We start from the raw sequence: 19,882 nt of genomic DNA on the forward strand, positions 1-19,882 counted from the left end.
TCTTCCTCCCGCGTTCCATCTGATTGTCCTCTTGGTTGCCTTTTAAGTAATATGGTCCCTCTCAAATTGGCCCCAGCCCTCAAAAAGCAGCCCCTCCATGGTGGCGCATTTGGCCCTGAGGGATCAGAAGTTGGGGTAGTTTGACCCTGATAACCTCTTTATAGTTTGACCCTGATAACATCTTTATCACTTCAGTGAGTGTTCGGGGAAAATGGAAGGAGATTCCATAGGTTCAAGCCTTTTCCTGTCTTCGAACTAAACCTTCCCTGTGTACTTCTTGCTGTCCCACTCAAGTCCTTCTGGTCTCCAATATTCACACTAGGAGGCAGAAGCCTGAGCAAAAAATCCTTTCTTCTGCCCCAATCCTGTTCCCGCCACTACCACACCTCCTTTGATCCTGCAGATGAACCTCCCCCTTACCGCTCCAATCTACAGGCACTGGCTCAGCCACCTCCTAAGGCCTCAGCAGCTGAAGTTCCAGCGCCATTATCTCCCACGCAGCAGCTCCAGCCCTGGCTACGTCCTCACCTCCCCCTCCCATCGAATTCCAGGGGGCGGGGTCAACCTCTACTCCCACCTCCACTGCAATCTCTTCCATCTTATCTCAAGCCTCTTGCTTATCTATTCCTCAAAGCCATTCTCTGCCCACAGTGTACTTCCTCCCTAGCTCCTACCCCCACTCTCATGGTATCTCCCCCTCCCACCTAGAAATTCTGACTTTTATCTTAGAACCAGTCCTGGCCCTAAGTCTACTATCTCTGTCTTATAGGTTTGGGAATGGCAGTCTCCATGGTCTCCAACTGGTCTTTTGTCCCCCTCTTGTCCCAGTCTTACCATAATAGCAAGGGAATGGTAGTCCCATCCTTTTGGGCTCCCTGCTTATTGAGAAACAAATTAGGTATCCCACCCTTCTGATGGCTCTTTGTTTTATCATGAGCAAGCCAGACAGGAGAATCAGATTTCCTGCATGGACCTGGCCCACTGTAACTAATTTTTCTTTGAATCTAAAAATATTGCTTTGTAAAATGCTGAACTTATTTTGCAATTTATTTTAACAGGTTTCCGGGTAGTCAGTACTCAATGAAACAGCAATGGGTAATTAGTACTTGTCTTAGATGAATGCAATTTTAATTTTAATTAAATTCAAATAAAATATATCAGCACCTTAAGTCATTTAGGTGTAACTGCTAATTTAAATTGGGTAAAGTGAATAAAATGTGTCTAAATGTAAACTTTTGTATACTCAACATGTTATATTCTATAAAAAAACTATTTGGATTAGTTCATAAACTGTCTATGAAAATAGTTCAACACTGTTTAAAGTAACTCAGGCTAAAATTTGATGTGTTACCTTAATCTTAATTTGAAGATTTTTAACAGTTTATCTCAAAATGTAAATCAAGGACATTGGCAGATGGAAAACATCACAAGTATACTAATCTATTTCTCTTTGACATAGAATTAAAATCTGATTCTCTGTTAAAGCAATAAATTAATCTGTTATGTTCTCTTGATGTCTGCTAAATTCTAATTGTTTAAAAACAGCTAAATTTTTATTAAGAGCTATGGATTTTTAAATATGAGCTTATTTTCAAATATTTAAATAATCACTTTGTAAGAGTGATCAAATTTGGTCTATATTATGTCATGATTTTAAGGAATCTTATTTCAAACAGATATTTTGAATTTTGAGCCTTCTTGACATTCTTGACAGACATTCAAAAAATCAAAAATCAAAGTTTCAAAGAATTTGGACTCAAATTTCCAGTAAATTTTGGACTTCGGTTTTTCCAGTTCGGGCCCAACTGAAAAAATCGAAGGACTTATGTCTCTCATCTTGTAGAGATGAAAAACCTGAGGGACCCTTACTCTGGTGTTTGGTGTGCTTTATGGCGAGTGTGGCTAAGAGCTAATTGCAGATCTCTTGCTTCTGTACACATCAGCTTTGCTTGCTAACGCTTGGGGGTAAGAATGTTGCCAAACTGAAAACAAGGAATTAGGCCTGAGAACAAGAAACAGGGCCCGATCTCAGGCAGGTTTCACAGACGCCCTTCCCAGAACATTCCTCCGGTATTCCGAGAAAATAGCCCCCTTACCCCGCCCGGGGCAGTCACTCCCCATCTAAAAGGACCCAATGAGTACCCATGGTAACCTTTAAACTAGCCAATCAAGCCAAACCCCACGAAATATGTTAATCTTGTGGTTTTTGCCTTTAAAAGATACTTGTAACTGCTGCTCAGGGCTTCTCTTTGCCTCTGGTGACAGGGAGCCCGTTTGCACAAACGCCTAATAAAAATCCTCTTGCTTTTGCATCTATTGGTCTGGAGTTTGGGTCTTTGGGTGACCACCCGAGCGCATTGGATTCCCAAACTTGGGGTCCTTCAGAGACACCAACTAATCAGACTATTTGGATTATGTTAGAAGTACTGTTAAGATGTGAAGTGGTACTAAATTTTAAGTTTCTATAATATAAAATGCTGTTGATACAAATGCCTGAAAATTTAAAAAGTCTAATAATCTTGTATTACTAGACATGATGGTTATCTTAATGAGAAAGACCCAGAGACCTAAAGATGGAAAATTCTTTGTAAAATCCTACAGGCGCTTTCAAAAATACTGTGTGCAGTAAGCAAACTTGTAAGCCTCTTGTTGGTTAATGAGTTTATAATTTTAAATGTGGCAACTTAAAGTTTTGTCATCCACAGTTTTATATCAAAATTGCTGCTCACAAAACTAAAGCATTGTTGGTTCTGTTTAGCTGTCCTCCTATAGGTTCTGATGGAATTTTTCCAGCCACATGTATTGTATTCAGTACTTTGGGATGACTCTAAACAGATGAAGCCAATAATATATTAAAGGTACCAACTGTAAAAAAGTATGGTTAGCTGAGGTTACTAAAACAAAAAGTAATTCAAATCAATTGGTAATTTACAAACAGGAGTTAGATTCTCTTAAAAAAAGCTATTAAAACTGCTATATTGGTCTGTTATATGTGTATACATATTGTATGTCTACATGGAAAAATTTATTAAGAGTTTTATTTTTAATTGGTTTATAGATAAAAGATTGTCCATAAATTTAAACAGTAAAATTATTCAAAGATATATTTTAATTCATGTGACCTGAATCTCTGTATCATATGTTTTAAACTTGTTGGTAAAAAGAAACTAAAAACATATGTTTGTGCTTAAATTTGCTGGTTAAAAAAGCTACATCATGTTAGGTATTTAAGAGATGTTTCCGGCCGGCGCCGCGGCTCACTAGGCTAATCCTCCGCCTTGCGGCGCCAGCACACCGGGTTCTAGTCCCGGTCGGGGCACCGATCCTGTCCCGGTTGCCCCTCTTCCAGGCCAGCTCTCTGCTGTGGCCCGGGAGTGCAGTGGAGGATGGCCCAAGTCCTTGGGCCCTGCACCCGCATGGGAAACCAGGATAAGCACCTGGCTCCTGCCATCGGATCAGCGCGGTGCGCTGGCCGCAGCGCACTACCGCGGCGGCCATTGGAGGGTGAACCAACGGCAAAAGGAAGACCTTTCTCTCTGTCTCTCTCTCACCATCCACTCTGCCTGTCAAAAAAAAAAAAAAGAGAGAGAGAAAAAAAAGAGAGATGTTTCCAAATATGTATTTTTAATATTTATGGAAGGCATTGGACCTTCTGGTAAATGTTTTCTTAAGTTGTTATCTAATGGGTAAAACTGCTTTCTAAGTTTTCATGTGATATTGCTATTGTCAGTAAGTGATCTGGGACTTGCTCCCTCATTTTTCTATTCTGAGCCCAACTTGTTCTTTCTCTATTCTCTTCGAGGTAGAAAACTATTTCTATTATGAAGGATTCTCCAAGATTCAAAATTTAATTTTAGATCCTATAAAAAATAGATGGCTAACATTTTTCTGTAATAGCATAGCCAAAATAAGAGCTTAAATTATAATTTCTTAGCTAAATTTACTTCGCCATCAGCAAGGTAAACAGTAAGCAGAAAAGACCTCCCTTTCAAAACAAAGGGAAAGAAAGTTTTAAAGTGAAAATATAGTTTTCCTCATGGGCATTGTCTGCCTCAACATAAACTACTACAGAACATGCCTGTGACTACAGACTTCTAGTTTAGGCCACCGAAGATTAGAGATGGGACTTGAGCACCCCCTTGACTTGCTTCTTCTGGTCTGCTTTAACAAAAATCAGGAGAAAAAGAAAGCTAGGCATCAGAAAAGTAGAGATAGGTGGCAGGCCTATTAATGGCTGATCTGTACAGTGATCTGCCCTCAAGGAGACCCAACAGTCCAGTCCACTGCAATGGCTTTCAATGTGGCAAGCCTGGGCTTCAGCAGAAGTCAGCTATGAAGAGCCCTGGCAGCTCTGCCAGCCAAGAGTTGGATCACTGGAAATGGACCTGCCCTGGAATCGAAGGACGCCCAGGTCAGAGCCACAGATCTTATTGGCTCTAAGCTGAAAAGCCCTTCACTCAGCCCAGCTTCCAAGGTGACCATTGCTGCTGAGGAGATGGCCAAATAGGGTCAGTAACACTGCAGGCAGAACTGTATATTTCCTTTTGGAGTTGCCACTTGCCTTTACCTGGCCAGCTTTCTTCCCAGGCCAGCTAGGTAATGGAAGTCAACAGGGTGCCTTCCCAAGGAGGTTCACACCTCCCTTAGGATGTAGGCTATATGAAGAGATAGATGAGTCTAAGCCTCATAATTTACGCTTTAAAGCCCATCTGATTATTATCAAGCCCCTTCTGTCAGGTTCTATTTGCCTCTCAATTAGAAAACTTATCTGTAGCTTAGCACCTTTCTTAGGTTCTCTAATAACAACTGTGTCTTCTGTATCTAGCCCACTTAGGCTTCATTCCTTTTAACCATAGCCTCTACTCTACCACCAATGGCTCTACTCCCAACCTGTGTGTACTGATGGTCCTCTCCCCCACTTAATGTTGTATGATTGTTCAGAATTTCTCTACAGACAAGCCCAGCTACCTGCAAAAGCTAAGTGGCCTTTTCTCCCAGTCTTGGCTGGGACCAGCTTTAAGCCACATCCATCAAACTGTCCCCACAAGGGTCCAGAGGCCCCCCCCCCATTTCCTCTCCTCTATGAAATGGTTAATGCTACTCTTAGGATCATTGGTTACTAGTCTCAACCCTTTTATACTACAGTGTTTACAGCAAGTTATAATGGAACAAACGAAGGCCTTCAACAACCAGGCGGTCAACCAAATGCTGCTACAGGAATATACTCGGCTCCCCACCCAGGAGACAGCGGCCTGAGACATCGTCCCATGCCAGCAAAGAATACCACCCCATGTCAGCAGGAAGTAGCTCTAAAGACAGATCATTGTCCCTCTACCCCTCCTGGACTTTTGGGACTAATGTAACCCCATACAAATCCTGCTTTATGAAAAACAAAAGGAGGGAATGTTAGGAAACTGGCAAAGTTTTAGCCAGGTGGCCACACAGCCCAGCTACCTGAGCCAGGCTCCACCCCAATCCTAATGGGATTCACTGCTCCTGCTTCCCTGCCCACCCTCAGGCAAAGTTTTAAAAGGGCCTGTTCCTGCACACGTGCTCTCTTGGCTTCTCCCTCCTCTCTGTCTCTCTCTTACAGTCTCCTTCTCTTTTTCCTTCGCCGCCCCTTCACTCCAGTCTGTAGGGTGTTCCCAAATAAACCCTTTCCCTTAAAGAAAGAAATAAAGAAAGAGAGAGAGAGAGAGAGAGAGAGAGAGGGAGAGGGAGAGGGAGAGGGAGGGAGGGAGGGAAGGAAGCTAGATGGCTGGAGGAGGACTGGGGAGCCAAGGCACCACAGGGGAGTGTGGGGTTCCTCAAGTCTTTAAAAGAAATGTATCTACAACTTTGGTAAAAAATAAAAGCTAAATTTATAAAAGATATCATGGAATTTTAAAGCTGTCATCTTTTTTTCTGTCCATACAGATAAGATTTTAGAGACTACTCTTTGATTTGCTGTGTAAGGTACAACTTGCAAAATGATGGTATGCATGAACATTTGAGGAAAGCATATGTCCTGAATAGGTCTATGCTCACAAAACTACATTTCTGCTTATTCTTCAATGCCAATTACATCAGGCTATGCACAACTTTAAGCAGTAGCCAAATTAAGCAAAACATAATGTGCCGAGTAAATCTTTGGCCATTTCTTCTACTTTAATCAATTTCTAAATCATGAATGAAGCCCTGTGTATCTGTTCTCACTGAGGGAAACAATTTGAATAAATAACTTTAACACAAAATTACATAAACTCTATGTTGTAGCCCCCTTAGTAATTTATACATCATGATTCAAAACTTGCAATAATTTTAATAATTTTAAAAAGACATATATTATCCTCTTTACATTTATGCTTAAAAATTAAGGATGTGTGGACAGCAGTGTGGTACAACTGGTTAAAACACCATCTTGAGCACCAGCTTGAGTCCTGGCTGCTCCACTTTCCATCCAGCTTCCTGCTAATGTGCTTGAAAAGGAAATAAAAGATGGCCCAAGTACTTGGGCCCCTCCCATCCATGTAGGCGACCCAGACGGAGACCATATGGGTCTCTCACATGGGTGGTAGGAACCCAAGTACTTGGGAAACCACCCAGTGCCTCTAATGTATCAGCAAGACTGAAGCACGCAGCAGTCTATAGCCATTAGCACCCTGAACACGCTCAATCTCGTCTGAAGCATGTAGCAGCCAGGACTTCAACTGACACTCTAATATGGGATGCAATCATCCCATTAATGGCTTAACCCAATATGCCACAATACCTACTCCATTTTTATGATTAAAAATGCACTGCAACTCATTTGACTGGCAAATAATTTAAGCTGCAACAAGAATGCATACTACCAGTTAAGAACTTTCAAATATATCCTGCTAGTGGCAAAGTAAATTGGTAACTGTTTACAAAACTTTGAAAAAAAATTATATAAAGGTGAAAATACAAATCATGTGCAACCCAGCAATTTCACTCTGAGAGAAACTCTTTCATAAAGAGTTGTTAATAGCAACATGTAGAATATTCATAGCAACACTGTTAATAATTGCAAAATCTTAGAACAACACAAGCATTGAAATTACATTAGTATAAAATAAATAGTATATTTACACAAATGGAATTCTACAAAGGAGTGAAAATAAAGTAGATCACCAAAATGGATGAATATTGAACACGAAACATGACACTGACTAAAGATAGAAGTCTCAGAAAAATATTTACAGGATTGTCTCATGTATGAAAAATTTCAAAAAAAAAAAAGCAAAAGTAGATAATATATTGGTTAAAGGAATCAACATACATATGGCAAAACTACAAAGGGGGGAGGGGGCTGGCACCATCACATAGTGGGTAAAGCTGCCGTCTGCAGCGCCGGCATCCCATATGGGCACTTGTTCAAGATCCACCTGCACCACCTCTGATCCAGCTCTCTGCTATGGCCTAGGAAAGTAGTAGAAGATGGTCCAAGTCTTGGGCTCCTGCACCCACGCGGGAGAAGCTCCTGGCTCCTGGCTCCTGGCATCAGATCGGCACAGCTGGGCCGTTGCGGCCAACTGGGGGAATGAACCATCAGATGGAAGACCTCTCTCTCTTTCTGCCTCTCCTCTCTCTGTGTAACTCTGACTTTCAAATAAATAAATAAATCTTAAAAAAAAAATAAAGAAAGAAAGAAGGGCCAGAACTATGACATAGTAGGTTAAGCCTCTACCTGCAGCGCCAGCATCCCATATAGGCACCAGTTTGAGTCCTGACTGTTCCTCTTCTGATCCAGCTCCCTTAAATGGGCTGGGAACGCAGCAGAAGATGGCCCATGTCCTTGGGCCCCTGTACCCATGTGGGAGACCCAGAAGAAGCTCTTGGCTTCTGGTTTCGGATTGGCCCAGCTCCAGTCGTTTTGGCCATTTGGGGAGTGAATCAGCAGATGGAAGACCTCTCACTCTGTCTCTCCTTCTCTGTCTGTAACTTTACCTCTCAAATAAATAAATAAATTTTTTAAAAAATACAAAGTAAGAGAACAACTTAGTACAAGAACCAGAACAGTGTTCATTTAAAAGGGGAGGGGTATGTGTAAAGATGAACACAGAGGGGGCACTTAAGGAACTGCTAATGTTCTATTTCATAAGTGATAACATAATTAACCCTTAGACATTTAACTTTTCATGACTTTTTATTTACTTTTATTTTATTTGAAAGGCAGAGGCACAGACATAGATAGATCTTCCATCCAGTGGTTCATTCCTCAAATGTCCAAAACAGCCAGGGCTGGCTGGGCCAGGGGCCCAGAATTCAATCCAGATCCTCCATGTGGGTGGCAGGATCACAAGCACTTTGATCATCACCTACTGCTTCCCAAGGTGCACATTAGCAGGAAGCCAGAATTAGAAGCATAGAAGGACTCCAATATGGGTTTAGGCAACCCAAGCAGCATCCTAACTGCTGCACCAAACACCTACCACCACAATTAACTTCCATGTACAGTTAGTTAGCACTTAACAAAAAAAAAAAATTAATCTTATTTAAAAAGCAGAGCCACAACCTTAAGTTCCAGTATCCCATATGGGCACTGGTTGGAGTCCCGGCTCCAACCAGTCCAAAAAACATTCCATTTTTGTTCAATACAGCTCCCTGGTAATTCACTGGGAAAGCAGTAGAAGATGGCCCAAATTCTTGGGCCCCTGCACCTACATGGGAGACCTGGAAGAAGCTCCTGGGTCCCAGCTTCAGCCTGGCCCAGCCCTGGCTGCTGTGGCCATTTGGGGAGTGAGCCGGTGCATGGAAGATCTGTCTCTCCCTCTCTCTCTGTAACTCTACCTTTCAAATAAATAAATATTAAAAAAAGCAGATTGGGTGGAGCATCATGGCATAGCATGTAAAGCTGCTGCCTGTGACACCAGCATCCCATATAGGCACCAGATTAAGCCGTGGCTGTTCCACTTCCAATCCAGCTCCCTGCTAATGGCCTGGGAAGATGGTCCAAGTTTCTAGGCCTCTGCCACTCATGCAGGAGATAGAGATGAAGCTACTGGCTCCTGGGTTTGAACTGCCCCACCCCCGGCCATCTGTGGCCATCTGGGGAGTGAACCAGCAAATAGAAGATCGATTCTCTCTCTCTCTCTCTCTCTCTCTCTCTCTCTCTCTTTCTCTCACTCTCTCTCTCTCTCTCGCTCTATCTCTATCTCTATCTCCATCTCTCCCTCTTTAAAAAAGTAAATAAAACTTGGGGCCAGAGTTGTGGTACAGTAGGTTAATCCTCTGCCCGCAGCGTTGGCATCCCATATGGGCACCGGTTCTAGTCCCAGCTGCTCCTCTTCCAATCCAGCTCTCTGCTATGGCCTGAGAAAGCAGTAGAAGACAACCCAAGCACTTGGGCGTCTGCACCCACGCAGGAGACCTAGAAGAAGCTCCTGGCTCCTGTCTTTGGATCGGCTCAGCTCCAGCCATTGCAGCCATTTGGGGAGTGAACCAGTGGATAGAAGCCCTTTCTCTCTGTCTCTTTCTCTCACTGTTTGTAATTCTACCTCTCAAATAAATAAATAAATAAATATTTAAATAATTAAATAAAACTCTCCATCTCTTCCTTTTTAAAAAATAAATAAAAATCAGATAAAAATTTCAAAATGAGGCCAACGCCGCAGCTCACTTGGCTAATCCTACCCCTGCAGCACCGGCACCCCAGGGTACTAGTCCTGGTTGGGGTGCCAGATTCTGTCCCGGTTGGGGCGCTGGATTCTGTCCCAGTTGCTCCTCTTCCAGTCCAGCTCTCTGCTGTGGCCCAGGAAGGCAGTGAAGAATGGCCCAAGTGCTTGGGCCCTGCACCCGCATGGGAGACCAGGAGGAAGCACCTGGCTCCTGGCTTCAGATTGGCACAGCACACCGGCCATAGCGGCCATTTGGGGGGTGAACCAACGGAAGGAAGACCTTTCTCTCTGTCTATCTCTCTCTCTCACTAACTCTGCCTGTCAAAAAAAATTTTTTTTCAAAATGAATTGCAATTAGTGTGAGTCTATTATAAATGGTAGCATTTCTTTTTCCTTTTATTTTATCTAATTGCAATTTTCTACCTTTTTTAAAAAAATTAAAAGATTTATTTATTTATTTATTTATTTGAAAGGCAGAGTTACAGAGAGAGAGAAGAAGAGACAAGAGTGACTCCTAGAAGTCTTAGATCCACACATAAGGAAAAACATTCCATTTTTGTCTTTCTGTATCTGGCTCATTTCACTTGGCATAATGTCCTCCAGATTTACTCAGTCCTCACATGTGGCAGATTTCCCTATTTCTAAGGTTGAATAGGTTTCCATTTTGTATAAATATCACATTTTCTTTATCTGTGATCTACTGGTAGACACTGAGGATCCAGTCCATATCTTGGCTATTGTAAATAATGTTACAGTGAATACTATGAATACGTCTCTTTAACATGCTGATTTCAGTCCTTAGGCTATACACCCAAAAGTGGGATTGTGCTCATTTTATTTTTAGTAATTTTAGTTTTAGTTTTATGAGGAACCTATACACAATATCCCAAAAATGACTCTACTCATTTACATTCTCACCATCAAAGCATGCAAGGATCCCCTCTTCCCTAATCTTCACCAACACTTACTATTTTTCATCTTCTTGATACTGGTTACTCTACCAGGTGTGATTATAGGTGATGTTGAGCATACTCATCTGTTGGCCACTTGTATATTGTCTTTCAAGAAATGTCAGTTCGGGTCCTTTGCTCATTTAAAATTTTTTAAAATTATTTGAGAAAGAGAGAGATAGAAACTTCCCTCCCACTGGTTCATCCTCCAAATACCTGTATCAGACTAGGGAGGCAGGAATTCCACAGTGGGGAGCCTTCACCACTGCTGCTACGGTCTGCATAAGCAGGATGCTGGAATTAGGAGCCGGAGCTGGGGACTGAACTCAGGTACTCTGATGCAGCACGTGGGCATTCTTACCAGGGTCTAAACAGCTAAGCCAAACGCTCACCTCCTTTGCCCTTTTCCTACTCATTTGTCATTTATTTTACATTTATTTGCCATTGATTTTTCTGAGTTTCTTATATAGTTTGGATGTTAACTCTGTATCAGAATTATTGCTTGCAAATATTTTCTTCCAGTCTGTAGAAGCTCCCTTCACTTTGTTGTTTTCTTTGCCGTGCATAAGTTTAAGTGTGATATAACTTCATTTATCTATTTTAATGCTTATTGCTTGAACTTTTGGGATCAAATCTAAAAAGAATCATTAACCAGACTAATATCCTGTAGTTTTCTCCTATTATTTTATAGTTTCAGAATTTGTATTTAACTTTAATTTTTTTCATGATATGAAACACAAATCCAATTTCGCTCTTCTGCACATGACTATCCAGTTTTCCCAACACCCTTTATTGAAGAGACTATACTTGCCCAAGTGTGTGTGTGTGTGTGTGTGTTTCACTTTTCTCAAAAATTAATTAATCGGGGCCAGCACCGTGGTGCACTGGGTTAACCCTCCACCTGCAGTGAAGGCATCCCATATGGGTGCCAGTTCTAGTCCTGGCTGTTCCTCTCCCAGTCCAGCTCTCTGCTATGGCCTGGGATAGCAGTAGAAGATGGCCCAAGTGCTTGGGCCCCTGCACCCGCACGGGAGACCAGGAAGAAGCTCCTGGCTCCTGGCTCCTGGCTTCGGACCGGCACAGCTCCAGCTGTTGCGGTCATTTGGGGAGTGAACTAACGGAAGACCTTTCTCTCTGTCTCTCACTGTCTGTAACTCTGTCAAATAAATAAATAAAAATCTTTTTAAAAAATTAATTAACCACATGCCAGCAGATGAGAGATATCTCTTTCTCCTTCTCTCTCTCTCTCTCTCTCTCTCTCTTTCCCTCTCCCTCTCTCAATTTTTTTTTTAAGTGTATAAAATCTATTGGCCAGAAACATGTGAATTTTGTTTCTGGGCTCTCTATTCTGTTCTTTTAGCCAATGCTTCTAGTTTCATGCCAGTCCAATGTTGCTTTAATTAGTATATTGTTATAACATAGTTTGAAATCGAGGTAGGGTGATGTATCCAGTTTTGTTCTTTTTGTTCAAGATCACCTTGGCTATTCAGTTGCTTTTATGATTCCATATGAATTTTAGGATTGTTTTTCTATTTCTGTGAAAAATGACATTAGAATTTTCATAGGGACTGTAACAAATCTGTAGATCACTTGAGTAGTATGGACATTTTAACAATCTTAAGTCTTTCAATCCATGAACACTGAGTATCTTTCCATTAATTTGTATCCTTTCACCAATATTTTATAGTTTTTAGCATCTAGATTATTCATCTCCTTAGCTAAGTTTATTGCTAAGTATTCTTATAGCTACTGTAAATGGGAAAGGCAGTGAATTCATTTTATAAAATAAATACATTTTGGTTTATTACAAGTTTTTAAATTTATTATTTATTTATTTGAAAAGCAAACTGACAGAGAGACAGGAAAAGATAAATTATCCATTTACAGGTCCACTCCCCAAATGCCTGCAATAACTGGCAGTAGGCTAGAATGACGCCAAGAGCCAGGAATTCCATCCAGGTCTCCCACGGGGTGGCACAGGGTTATCATCTGCTATTTCCAAGGAGCTGTAGTAGAAAGCTGGCTCAGAAGTGGAGGCAAGACTTGATCTCAGGCACTCTGATAGGAGAAGTGGGTATCCCAAGCTGTGAGCTAACCCACTGCACCACAATACCCACCCCAGTTAATTCATTTTATTTATTAGTACTTAGAGTGTGGTTCATATTCTATAGTGTACCGAAAGTTAAAAAAATTATATCCCTTTATCTTTTGTTTCTTTTTAATTGTAATTATACTTGACTATGTTCAACAACTACAAAGAATTTATTGTGTACCACACACGGATTAAGTAACAAGGATACCATGATTTAAAAAAAAAAAAAAATCAAGTCAACTGCCTTATCCTCAATGGCTTGGGGATACCACACACAAAGAAAATATCTTATTATCTATTTGTTCTTTTTTTTTTTTTTTAAGATTTATCCATTTATTTGAAAGTCAGAGCCACACAGAGAGAGAAGGAGAGGCAGAAAGAGAGAGGTTTTCCATCTGCTGGTTCACTCCCCAACTGACCACAATGGTTGGAGCTGTGCCAAACCAAAGCCAGGAGCCAGGAGCTTTCCCTGGGTCTCCCACGCAGTGCAGTGACCCAAATCCGAGGTCCAAGGATTTGGGCCATCTTTCACTGCTTTCCCAGGCCATAGCAGAGAGCTGGATGGGAAGTGGAGCAGCCAGGACTTGAACCAGCACCCATATGGGATGCCAGCACTGTAGGTGGTGGCTTTACCTGCTACACCACAGTGCCAGCCCCTATCTACTTGTTCTTAGAAATAAAAGCAGTATTTGCTCAGCACTTAAATCTTCTAAACTCTAAGAAAGTAAAAATGAGATAATAAAATGCACCTATTACTATTTTTTTTTTTTTTTGGACAGGCAGAGTGGACAGTGAGAGAGAGAGAGAAAGGTCTTCCTTTGTCGTTGGTTCACCCTCCAATGGCCGCCACGGCTGGCACGCTGCGGCCGGCGCACCACGCTGATCCGAAGGCAGGAGCCAGGTGGTTCTCCTGGTCTCCCATGCGGGTGCAGGGCCCAAGCAGTTGGGCCATCCTTCACTGCACACCCAGGCCACAGCAGAGAGCTGGCCTGGAAGAGGGGCAACTGGGACAGAATCCGATGCCCCGACTGGGACTAGAACCTGGTGTACCAGCGCCACAAGGTGGAGGATTAGCCTAGTGAGCCACAGTGTCAGCCACCTATTACTCTTAACATATAAATACAACCACTATTACTTATTTACAATTTGTATATATTGTTGTAGCAATCATTGTGACTAAATACTTTTTTTAAAAAATTACTTACTTATTTGAAAAGCAGAGTTACAGAGAGGCAGAGGCAGAAGCAGAGAGAGAGAAGGGGTGGGTCTTCCATGTGCTGGTTCACTCCCAAGATGGCCTCAACAGCCAGAGCTGCACCAATCCGAAACCAGGAGCCAGGAGCTTCTTCCAGGTCTCCCACGCGGGTGCAGCAGCCAAGCATTTCCCAGGCTATAGCAGAGAGCTGGATCAGAAGTGGAGCAGCCAGGACTCGAACCAGCACCCACATTAAATGCCGGCACTACAGGCAGAAGCTTTACCTATGCCACAGTGCTAGCCCCTAAATTCTTTTAAAACATATATTCCGGGCCGGCACCGTGGCTCAACAGGCTAATCCTCTGCCTAGTGGCGCCGGCACACTGGGTTCTAGTCCCGGTCGGGGCGCCGGATTCTCTCCCGGTTGCCCCTCTTCCAGGCCAGCTCTCTGCTGTGGCCCGGGAAGGCAGTGGAGGATGGCCCAAGTGCTTGGGCCCTGCACCCGCATGGGAGACCAGGAGAAGCACCTGGCTCCTGCCTTCGGATCAGCACGGTGCACTGGCCGCAGCGCACCAGCCGCGACAGCCATTGGAGGGTGAACCAACGGCAAAGGAAGACCTTTCTCTCTGTCTCTCTCTCTCACTGTCCACTCTGCCTGTCAAAAATAAAAAAAAAATAAATAAATAAAAATAAAAATAAAAAAAATATATTCCATCATTCTTGCCAATATCTGAAAATAAAATCTTAAGCTATAAGAAAAGAAGGCAAAGTCAGGTAAGAATTTTAGGGAGTTGTTTTTTTTTTTTTTTTTAAAGAAAGAGTTTATTGGTGGGGAAACAGATCGGAGGGAAGGGATAAAGAAGGAAAAGAGGGAGAAGAAGAGCATAAGAGGGAGGTCCAGAGAGAGCGAGCGCAAGACAGGAGAAAAAGGGCCACACATTCAGGAACAGCTCTTGTTAAACCTTTCTGGGTGTGGGGATGGTGGCTGGCAGGGAAGTAGGAGCAGCAAATCCCACTGGGATGGGGATGGAGCTGACACCTGTGGTTGGGCCTTGGCGTCACCTGGTTTCCAGCCACGGTGGCAGGGGCTAGAGCCTAGGATGGTGACAGAAAGATTTTTATGCTCCAGAAAGACAGACAGGAAAAGCTAGCTCTTCTTCCTCTGTTGTATCTGCAACTTCTATGGCCAACTTATTAGTAGCCTCATGACAGAGGCCATCATAGTCATGGCCTTATATGGATGAAATAAAATTTGGGGCCAGCGCTGTGGTATGCCAGGTCGGGGCACCCCCTGCAGTCCTGTCATCGTCATTTGGGCACTGGTTTGAGCCCCAGCTACTCCACTTCCAATCCAGCTCTCTGCTATGGCCTGAGAAAGCAGTGGAAGATGGCCCAAGTCCTTGGGCCCCTGCACCTGCATGGGAGACCTGGAAGAAGCTCCTGGCTCTTGGCTTCGGATTGGCACAACTCTGGCCATTGTAGCCAACTGGGGAGTGAACCAGCGGATGGAAGACCTCTCTCTATCTCTCTCTCTCTCTCTTTCTCTCCCTTCCCTTCCCCCTCCCCCTCCACCTCTCCTTCTATCTATGTGTAACTTTGACTTTCAAATAAATAGAAAAATCTTTAAAAAAAAAAAAGATAAAATTTATATGACCATTTACCTCAAATAGAACTTTTAGGTTGTCTTCAGTTTTTCATTATTTTTAAATATTGCTCTAACAGACATTTGTTGGCAAAGTCTTTGCCTATACTTTATTTTTTTTAAATATAAATATAGGTAAATAGATCATTTCAACGTACTGTGTGATAAAGTCTGCAAGAAGGACACAGAGTAACTAGGAAACACAGAAACAGGGTACCCTGTCCAACCTGGAGACAGTTTGACTTATTGCTATTCCTTCTCCACTCACACAGGCTGAACTCATAACTGCACCTTCCTCATTTTCTCATTATAGGGCTATGTCTATAATATGATTCTCTCCAGCCGGCGCCGTGGTTCAACAGGCTAATCCTCCGCCTTGCGGCACCAGCACACCGGGTTCTAGTCCCGGTCGGGGCACCGATCCTGTCCCGGTTGCCCCTCTTCCAGGCCAGTTCTCTGCTGTGGCCAGGGAGTGCAGTGGAGGATGGCCCAAGTGCTTGGGCTCTGCACCCCATGGGAGACCAGGATAAGCACCTGGCTCCTGCCATTGGAACAGCGTGGTGCGCCGGCCACAGCGCACTACCGCGGCGGCCATTGGAGGGTGAACCAACGGCAAAAGGAAGACCTTTCTCTCTGTCTCTCTCTCACTGTCCACTCTGCCTGTCAAAAAAAAAAAAAGTATGATTCTCTCCAAATATTAGTAAGGTACCATACCATCTTATATTATCTCTTTAATTTCCTGCATAGATTTCCTTAATATTATATTCAATTTATTTTTTATGAGTTCCATGAATTTGCCTATTTAAAAGTAATGTCATTTTTACACATATTTCAAACATAGCTATATGTAAATTAAGCAGTTAGTGAAAACTATATAAATATTTACTAAATATAATATACTAAACTCTATAAATGGTCTAAAATTAAATATTATTTCTAGTAAGTGTAAAATTGTAATTACTTTTTTCTAAATGTTTTTGCTTTACTTTGATGAATCTGGTATTAATTTCTAAAGTAACTCATAAAATATGGCATTTTGGAGGAAAACAACTGAATCTCCAGGATTCTGCTGTTCCATTCTGAAAGTACAAAGGCTGTTGTAAGGAGGGTAAAATCGTAAGGGTTTCAAACTATATCCTCTGAAAAACAGCATTTGTTTAAATCAAGTAGGCTCATCCTATAATTGGATTTGCAATATCTCTCTTCCTCAAAAACAATAATAACAAAATATTTTATACAAAAATACCATAAAATTAATTATACTTTAATAATTATATTCCTCTAGATAATTTATCTATTATACTCTACAATCCTACAAAATGGATATTTTTTAGTGAATTAAGTAATATCAGGAAACTCCAAGGAATAAACAAATAACATGTTATGATTGAGTGAAAAAAATTCTAAATAACTAATGGTGTATTTAAGGAAACTAGAAATCATGAGTAATTATCAAGCATATAGATACAACTTAAAATTTCAACAGGTAACAACATGACATCACTAACAAACATAATTCAATTAATTTATTTATAGATGTCACTATAAGAATATGTTTTCTGGGATTGGAACTGGCATAGAGAGTAAAGCAGCCCCCTGCAGTGCCTGCATCCCATATGGGTGCCAGTTCAATTCCCGGCTGCTGCACTTCTGATCCAGCTCCTTGCTAACACATCTGAGAAAACAGCAGAAGATGACCCAAGTTATTGGGCCCCTGAACCCACATGGGAGACCTGGAAAAAGTTCCTGGCTCCTGGCTCTTGGCTTCAGACAAGCCCAGCTTTGGCCATTGGAATCATTTGTTTCTTCCTCTCTGTGTGTATCTGTTAACTCTTCCTTTCAAATAAATAAATAATGTTTTTTAAAAAAATTTTTTCCTTGTGTTACATGATTTATTTTATTTTTTTTAAAAAGATTTATTTATTTATTTGAAAGAAAGAGAGTTAAAGACAGGCAGAGGCAGAAAGAGATAGAGGTCTTCCATCCACTGGTTCCCTCCCCAGATGATCACAATGGCCAGAGCTGCACCGATCCGAAGCCAGGAGCCAGGAGCCTCCTCCAGGTCTCCCACATAAGTGCAGGAGCCCAAGCACTTGGGACATCTTCTACCACTTTCCCAGGCCATAGCAGAGAGCTGGATTGGAAGTGGAGCAGCCAGGACTAGAACTGGCACCCATATGGGATGCCGACACTGCAGGCAGCAGCTTTACCCGCTACACCAAAGCGCCAGCCCCCATGATTTATTTTAAAATGTATCTGTGTCACTTGACATAACCTTACTAATAAATCACATATCTCTAAGTTTATAAACAATACACTACCTAGGTAGGTCTCAAGTACCTGATACAAGGCCTGAAGCAGAGTTATAAACTCTGCTTATAAATTTAGGAGAGTTATTTATAATGCTATGGCAAGCACACTGTTTTTAATCTCTAAAAATTATTAAGTAGTTTTTGTTTTAAAAAATAGAACAGGGGGCCGGCGCCACGGCTCAATAGGCTAATCCTCTGCCTGCGGTGCCGGCACACTGGGTTCTAGTCCCAGTCGGGGCACCGGATTCTGTCCCGGTTGCTCCTCTTCCAGGCCAGCTCTCTGCTGTGGCCTGGGAGGGCAGTGCTTGGGCCCTGCACCCGCGTGGGAGACCAGGAGAAGTACCTGGCTCCTGGCTTCGGATCAGCGTGGTGCGCCGGCAGCAGTGCACTGGCTACAGCGGCCATTGTGGGGTGAACCAACGGAAAAGGAAGACCTTTCTGCCTCTCTCACTGTCCACACTGCCTGTCCAAAAAAAAAAATAGAACAGAGGCCAGCACTCTGGCATAGTGAGTTAAGCCGCAACCTGTAGCACGAGCATCCCAAATGGGTGCCAGTTTTGTGTCCCAGCTGCTCCACTTCTGATTCAGCTTCCTGCTAATGTGCCTGGGAAAGCAGTGGAAGATGGCCCGAGGGCTTGGATCCCTGCACATATGTGCGAGATGCAGATGAATCTCCTGGATCCTAGCTTCGGCCTGGCCCAGCCCTAGCAGCCATTTGGGGAATGAACCAGTGGATGGAAGACTTCTCTCTCTACTTCTGCTTCTTCCTTTAATTCTTCCTTTCAAATAAATAAATAAATTGTTTTTAAAAAAATAAAACTAAAGCAAAGCAACATAATTGTAATAACCTTGTGACTAATAAAGCAAAAATTCATACCTATAATTATCATTTTTCTCAGCTAATAAAAATGACTGTATAGGTTTTTAGATTTATCTTATTTGAATATATTAGGATAATTAACTGACCAAGTTCTGCCCAATTTTAAAACTTAGAATGCCGGCCGGCGCTGTGGCTCAACAGGCTAATCCTCCACCTTGTGGCGCTGGTACACCGGGTTCTAGTCCCAGTCGGGGTGCCGGATTCTGTCCCAGTTGCCCCTCTTCCAGGCCAGCTCTCTGCTGTGGCCCAGGAGGGTAGTGGAGGATGGCTCAAGTCCTTGGGCCCTGCACCCGCATGGGAGACCAGGAGAAGCACCTGGCTCCTGGCTTCCGATCTGTGCAATGCGCCGGCCACGGCGGCCATTGGGGGGTAAACCAACAGCAAAAGGAAGACCTTTCTCTCTGTCTCTCTCTCTCACTGTCCACTTTGCCTGTCAAAAAATAAAAAAAAGAAAAGAAAAGAAAACCTTAGAATGCCATAAAATTTGCCATAGCATTAAGTGGTGACAGGGAGAAGAAAATCCCAGAAAACAGCTTGTTTCTTAATGCCACCAAGAAGATATAGTAGAGTAAAAAAGTTCCATATTTAAAACACAGAATAGTCTTTAAGTACACACAGATTATGTCTCACAAAGAATAAGTAAAATGAACTAAATGATCCAAGATGTTGGAATTCTTTCATATTTCTTTCAGGGAAGACCTGGTCCGTAACAGTACTCTATAAAAACAGTCTAACAGCTGCAACTGTGAGTTATTTAAGGAGGACTAAGGAAAGATGCCATCTAATCATTTTTTAATATCAAAGCAGTAAATGTAAATGTGCAAATGAGAAAAGGACACTGAAACCCATGAAGTGATATTTGCTGGATTTCAGGAGAACCCAACACGACTAGAGAACCAGCGAATGCAAAAAAATCCATTAAACAGTTTTATGTCTGAAAAATTGGAATGCATCTTTTTTTTGCAAATTAAAGACAGATTGTAAAGAGGGTTAGAGTTGGAAAGTTCCCTGCTCATCAAATTAAAAACAAGAGCTCTATTCATAAAAAAAAAAAAAAGAAAAGAAAGAAAGAAAGAAAGCAAGAATACTTATGTGGTCAAGTCACATTCTTTGTTTTAAAGTTTTTATATGCAACTTGGGGTGAGCATTTTTCTTGTGATTCATAAAGTAAAATGATCAGTATAGCAGGGG

At 42.2% G+C, this 19,882-nt stretch overlaps 1 protein-coding gene across 2 annotated transcripts in view; it reads right to left on the reverse strand.

Annotated features, from left to right (window-relative positions):
• Window positions 1–19,882, reverse strand: part of TTC28 (tetratricopeptide repeat domain 28) — a 695,665-nt gene that overhangs the window by 572,528 nt on the left and 103,255 nt on the right. The gene's annotated exons all lie outside the window — the stretch shown is intronic.

Source organism: Lepus europaeus, chromosome 23 (assembly GCF_033115175.1).
Source record: "Lepus europaeus isolate LE1 chromosome 23, mLepTim1.pri, whole genome shotgun sequence".
Taxonomy (NCBI): Eukaryota; Metazoa; Chordata; class Mammalia; order Lagomorpha; family Leporidae; genus Lepus; species Lepus europaeus.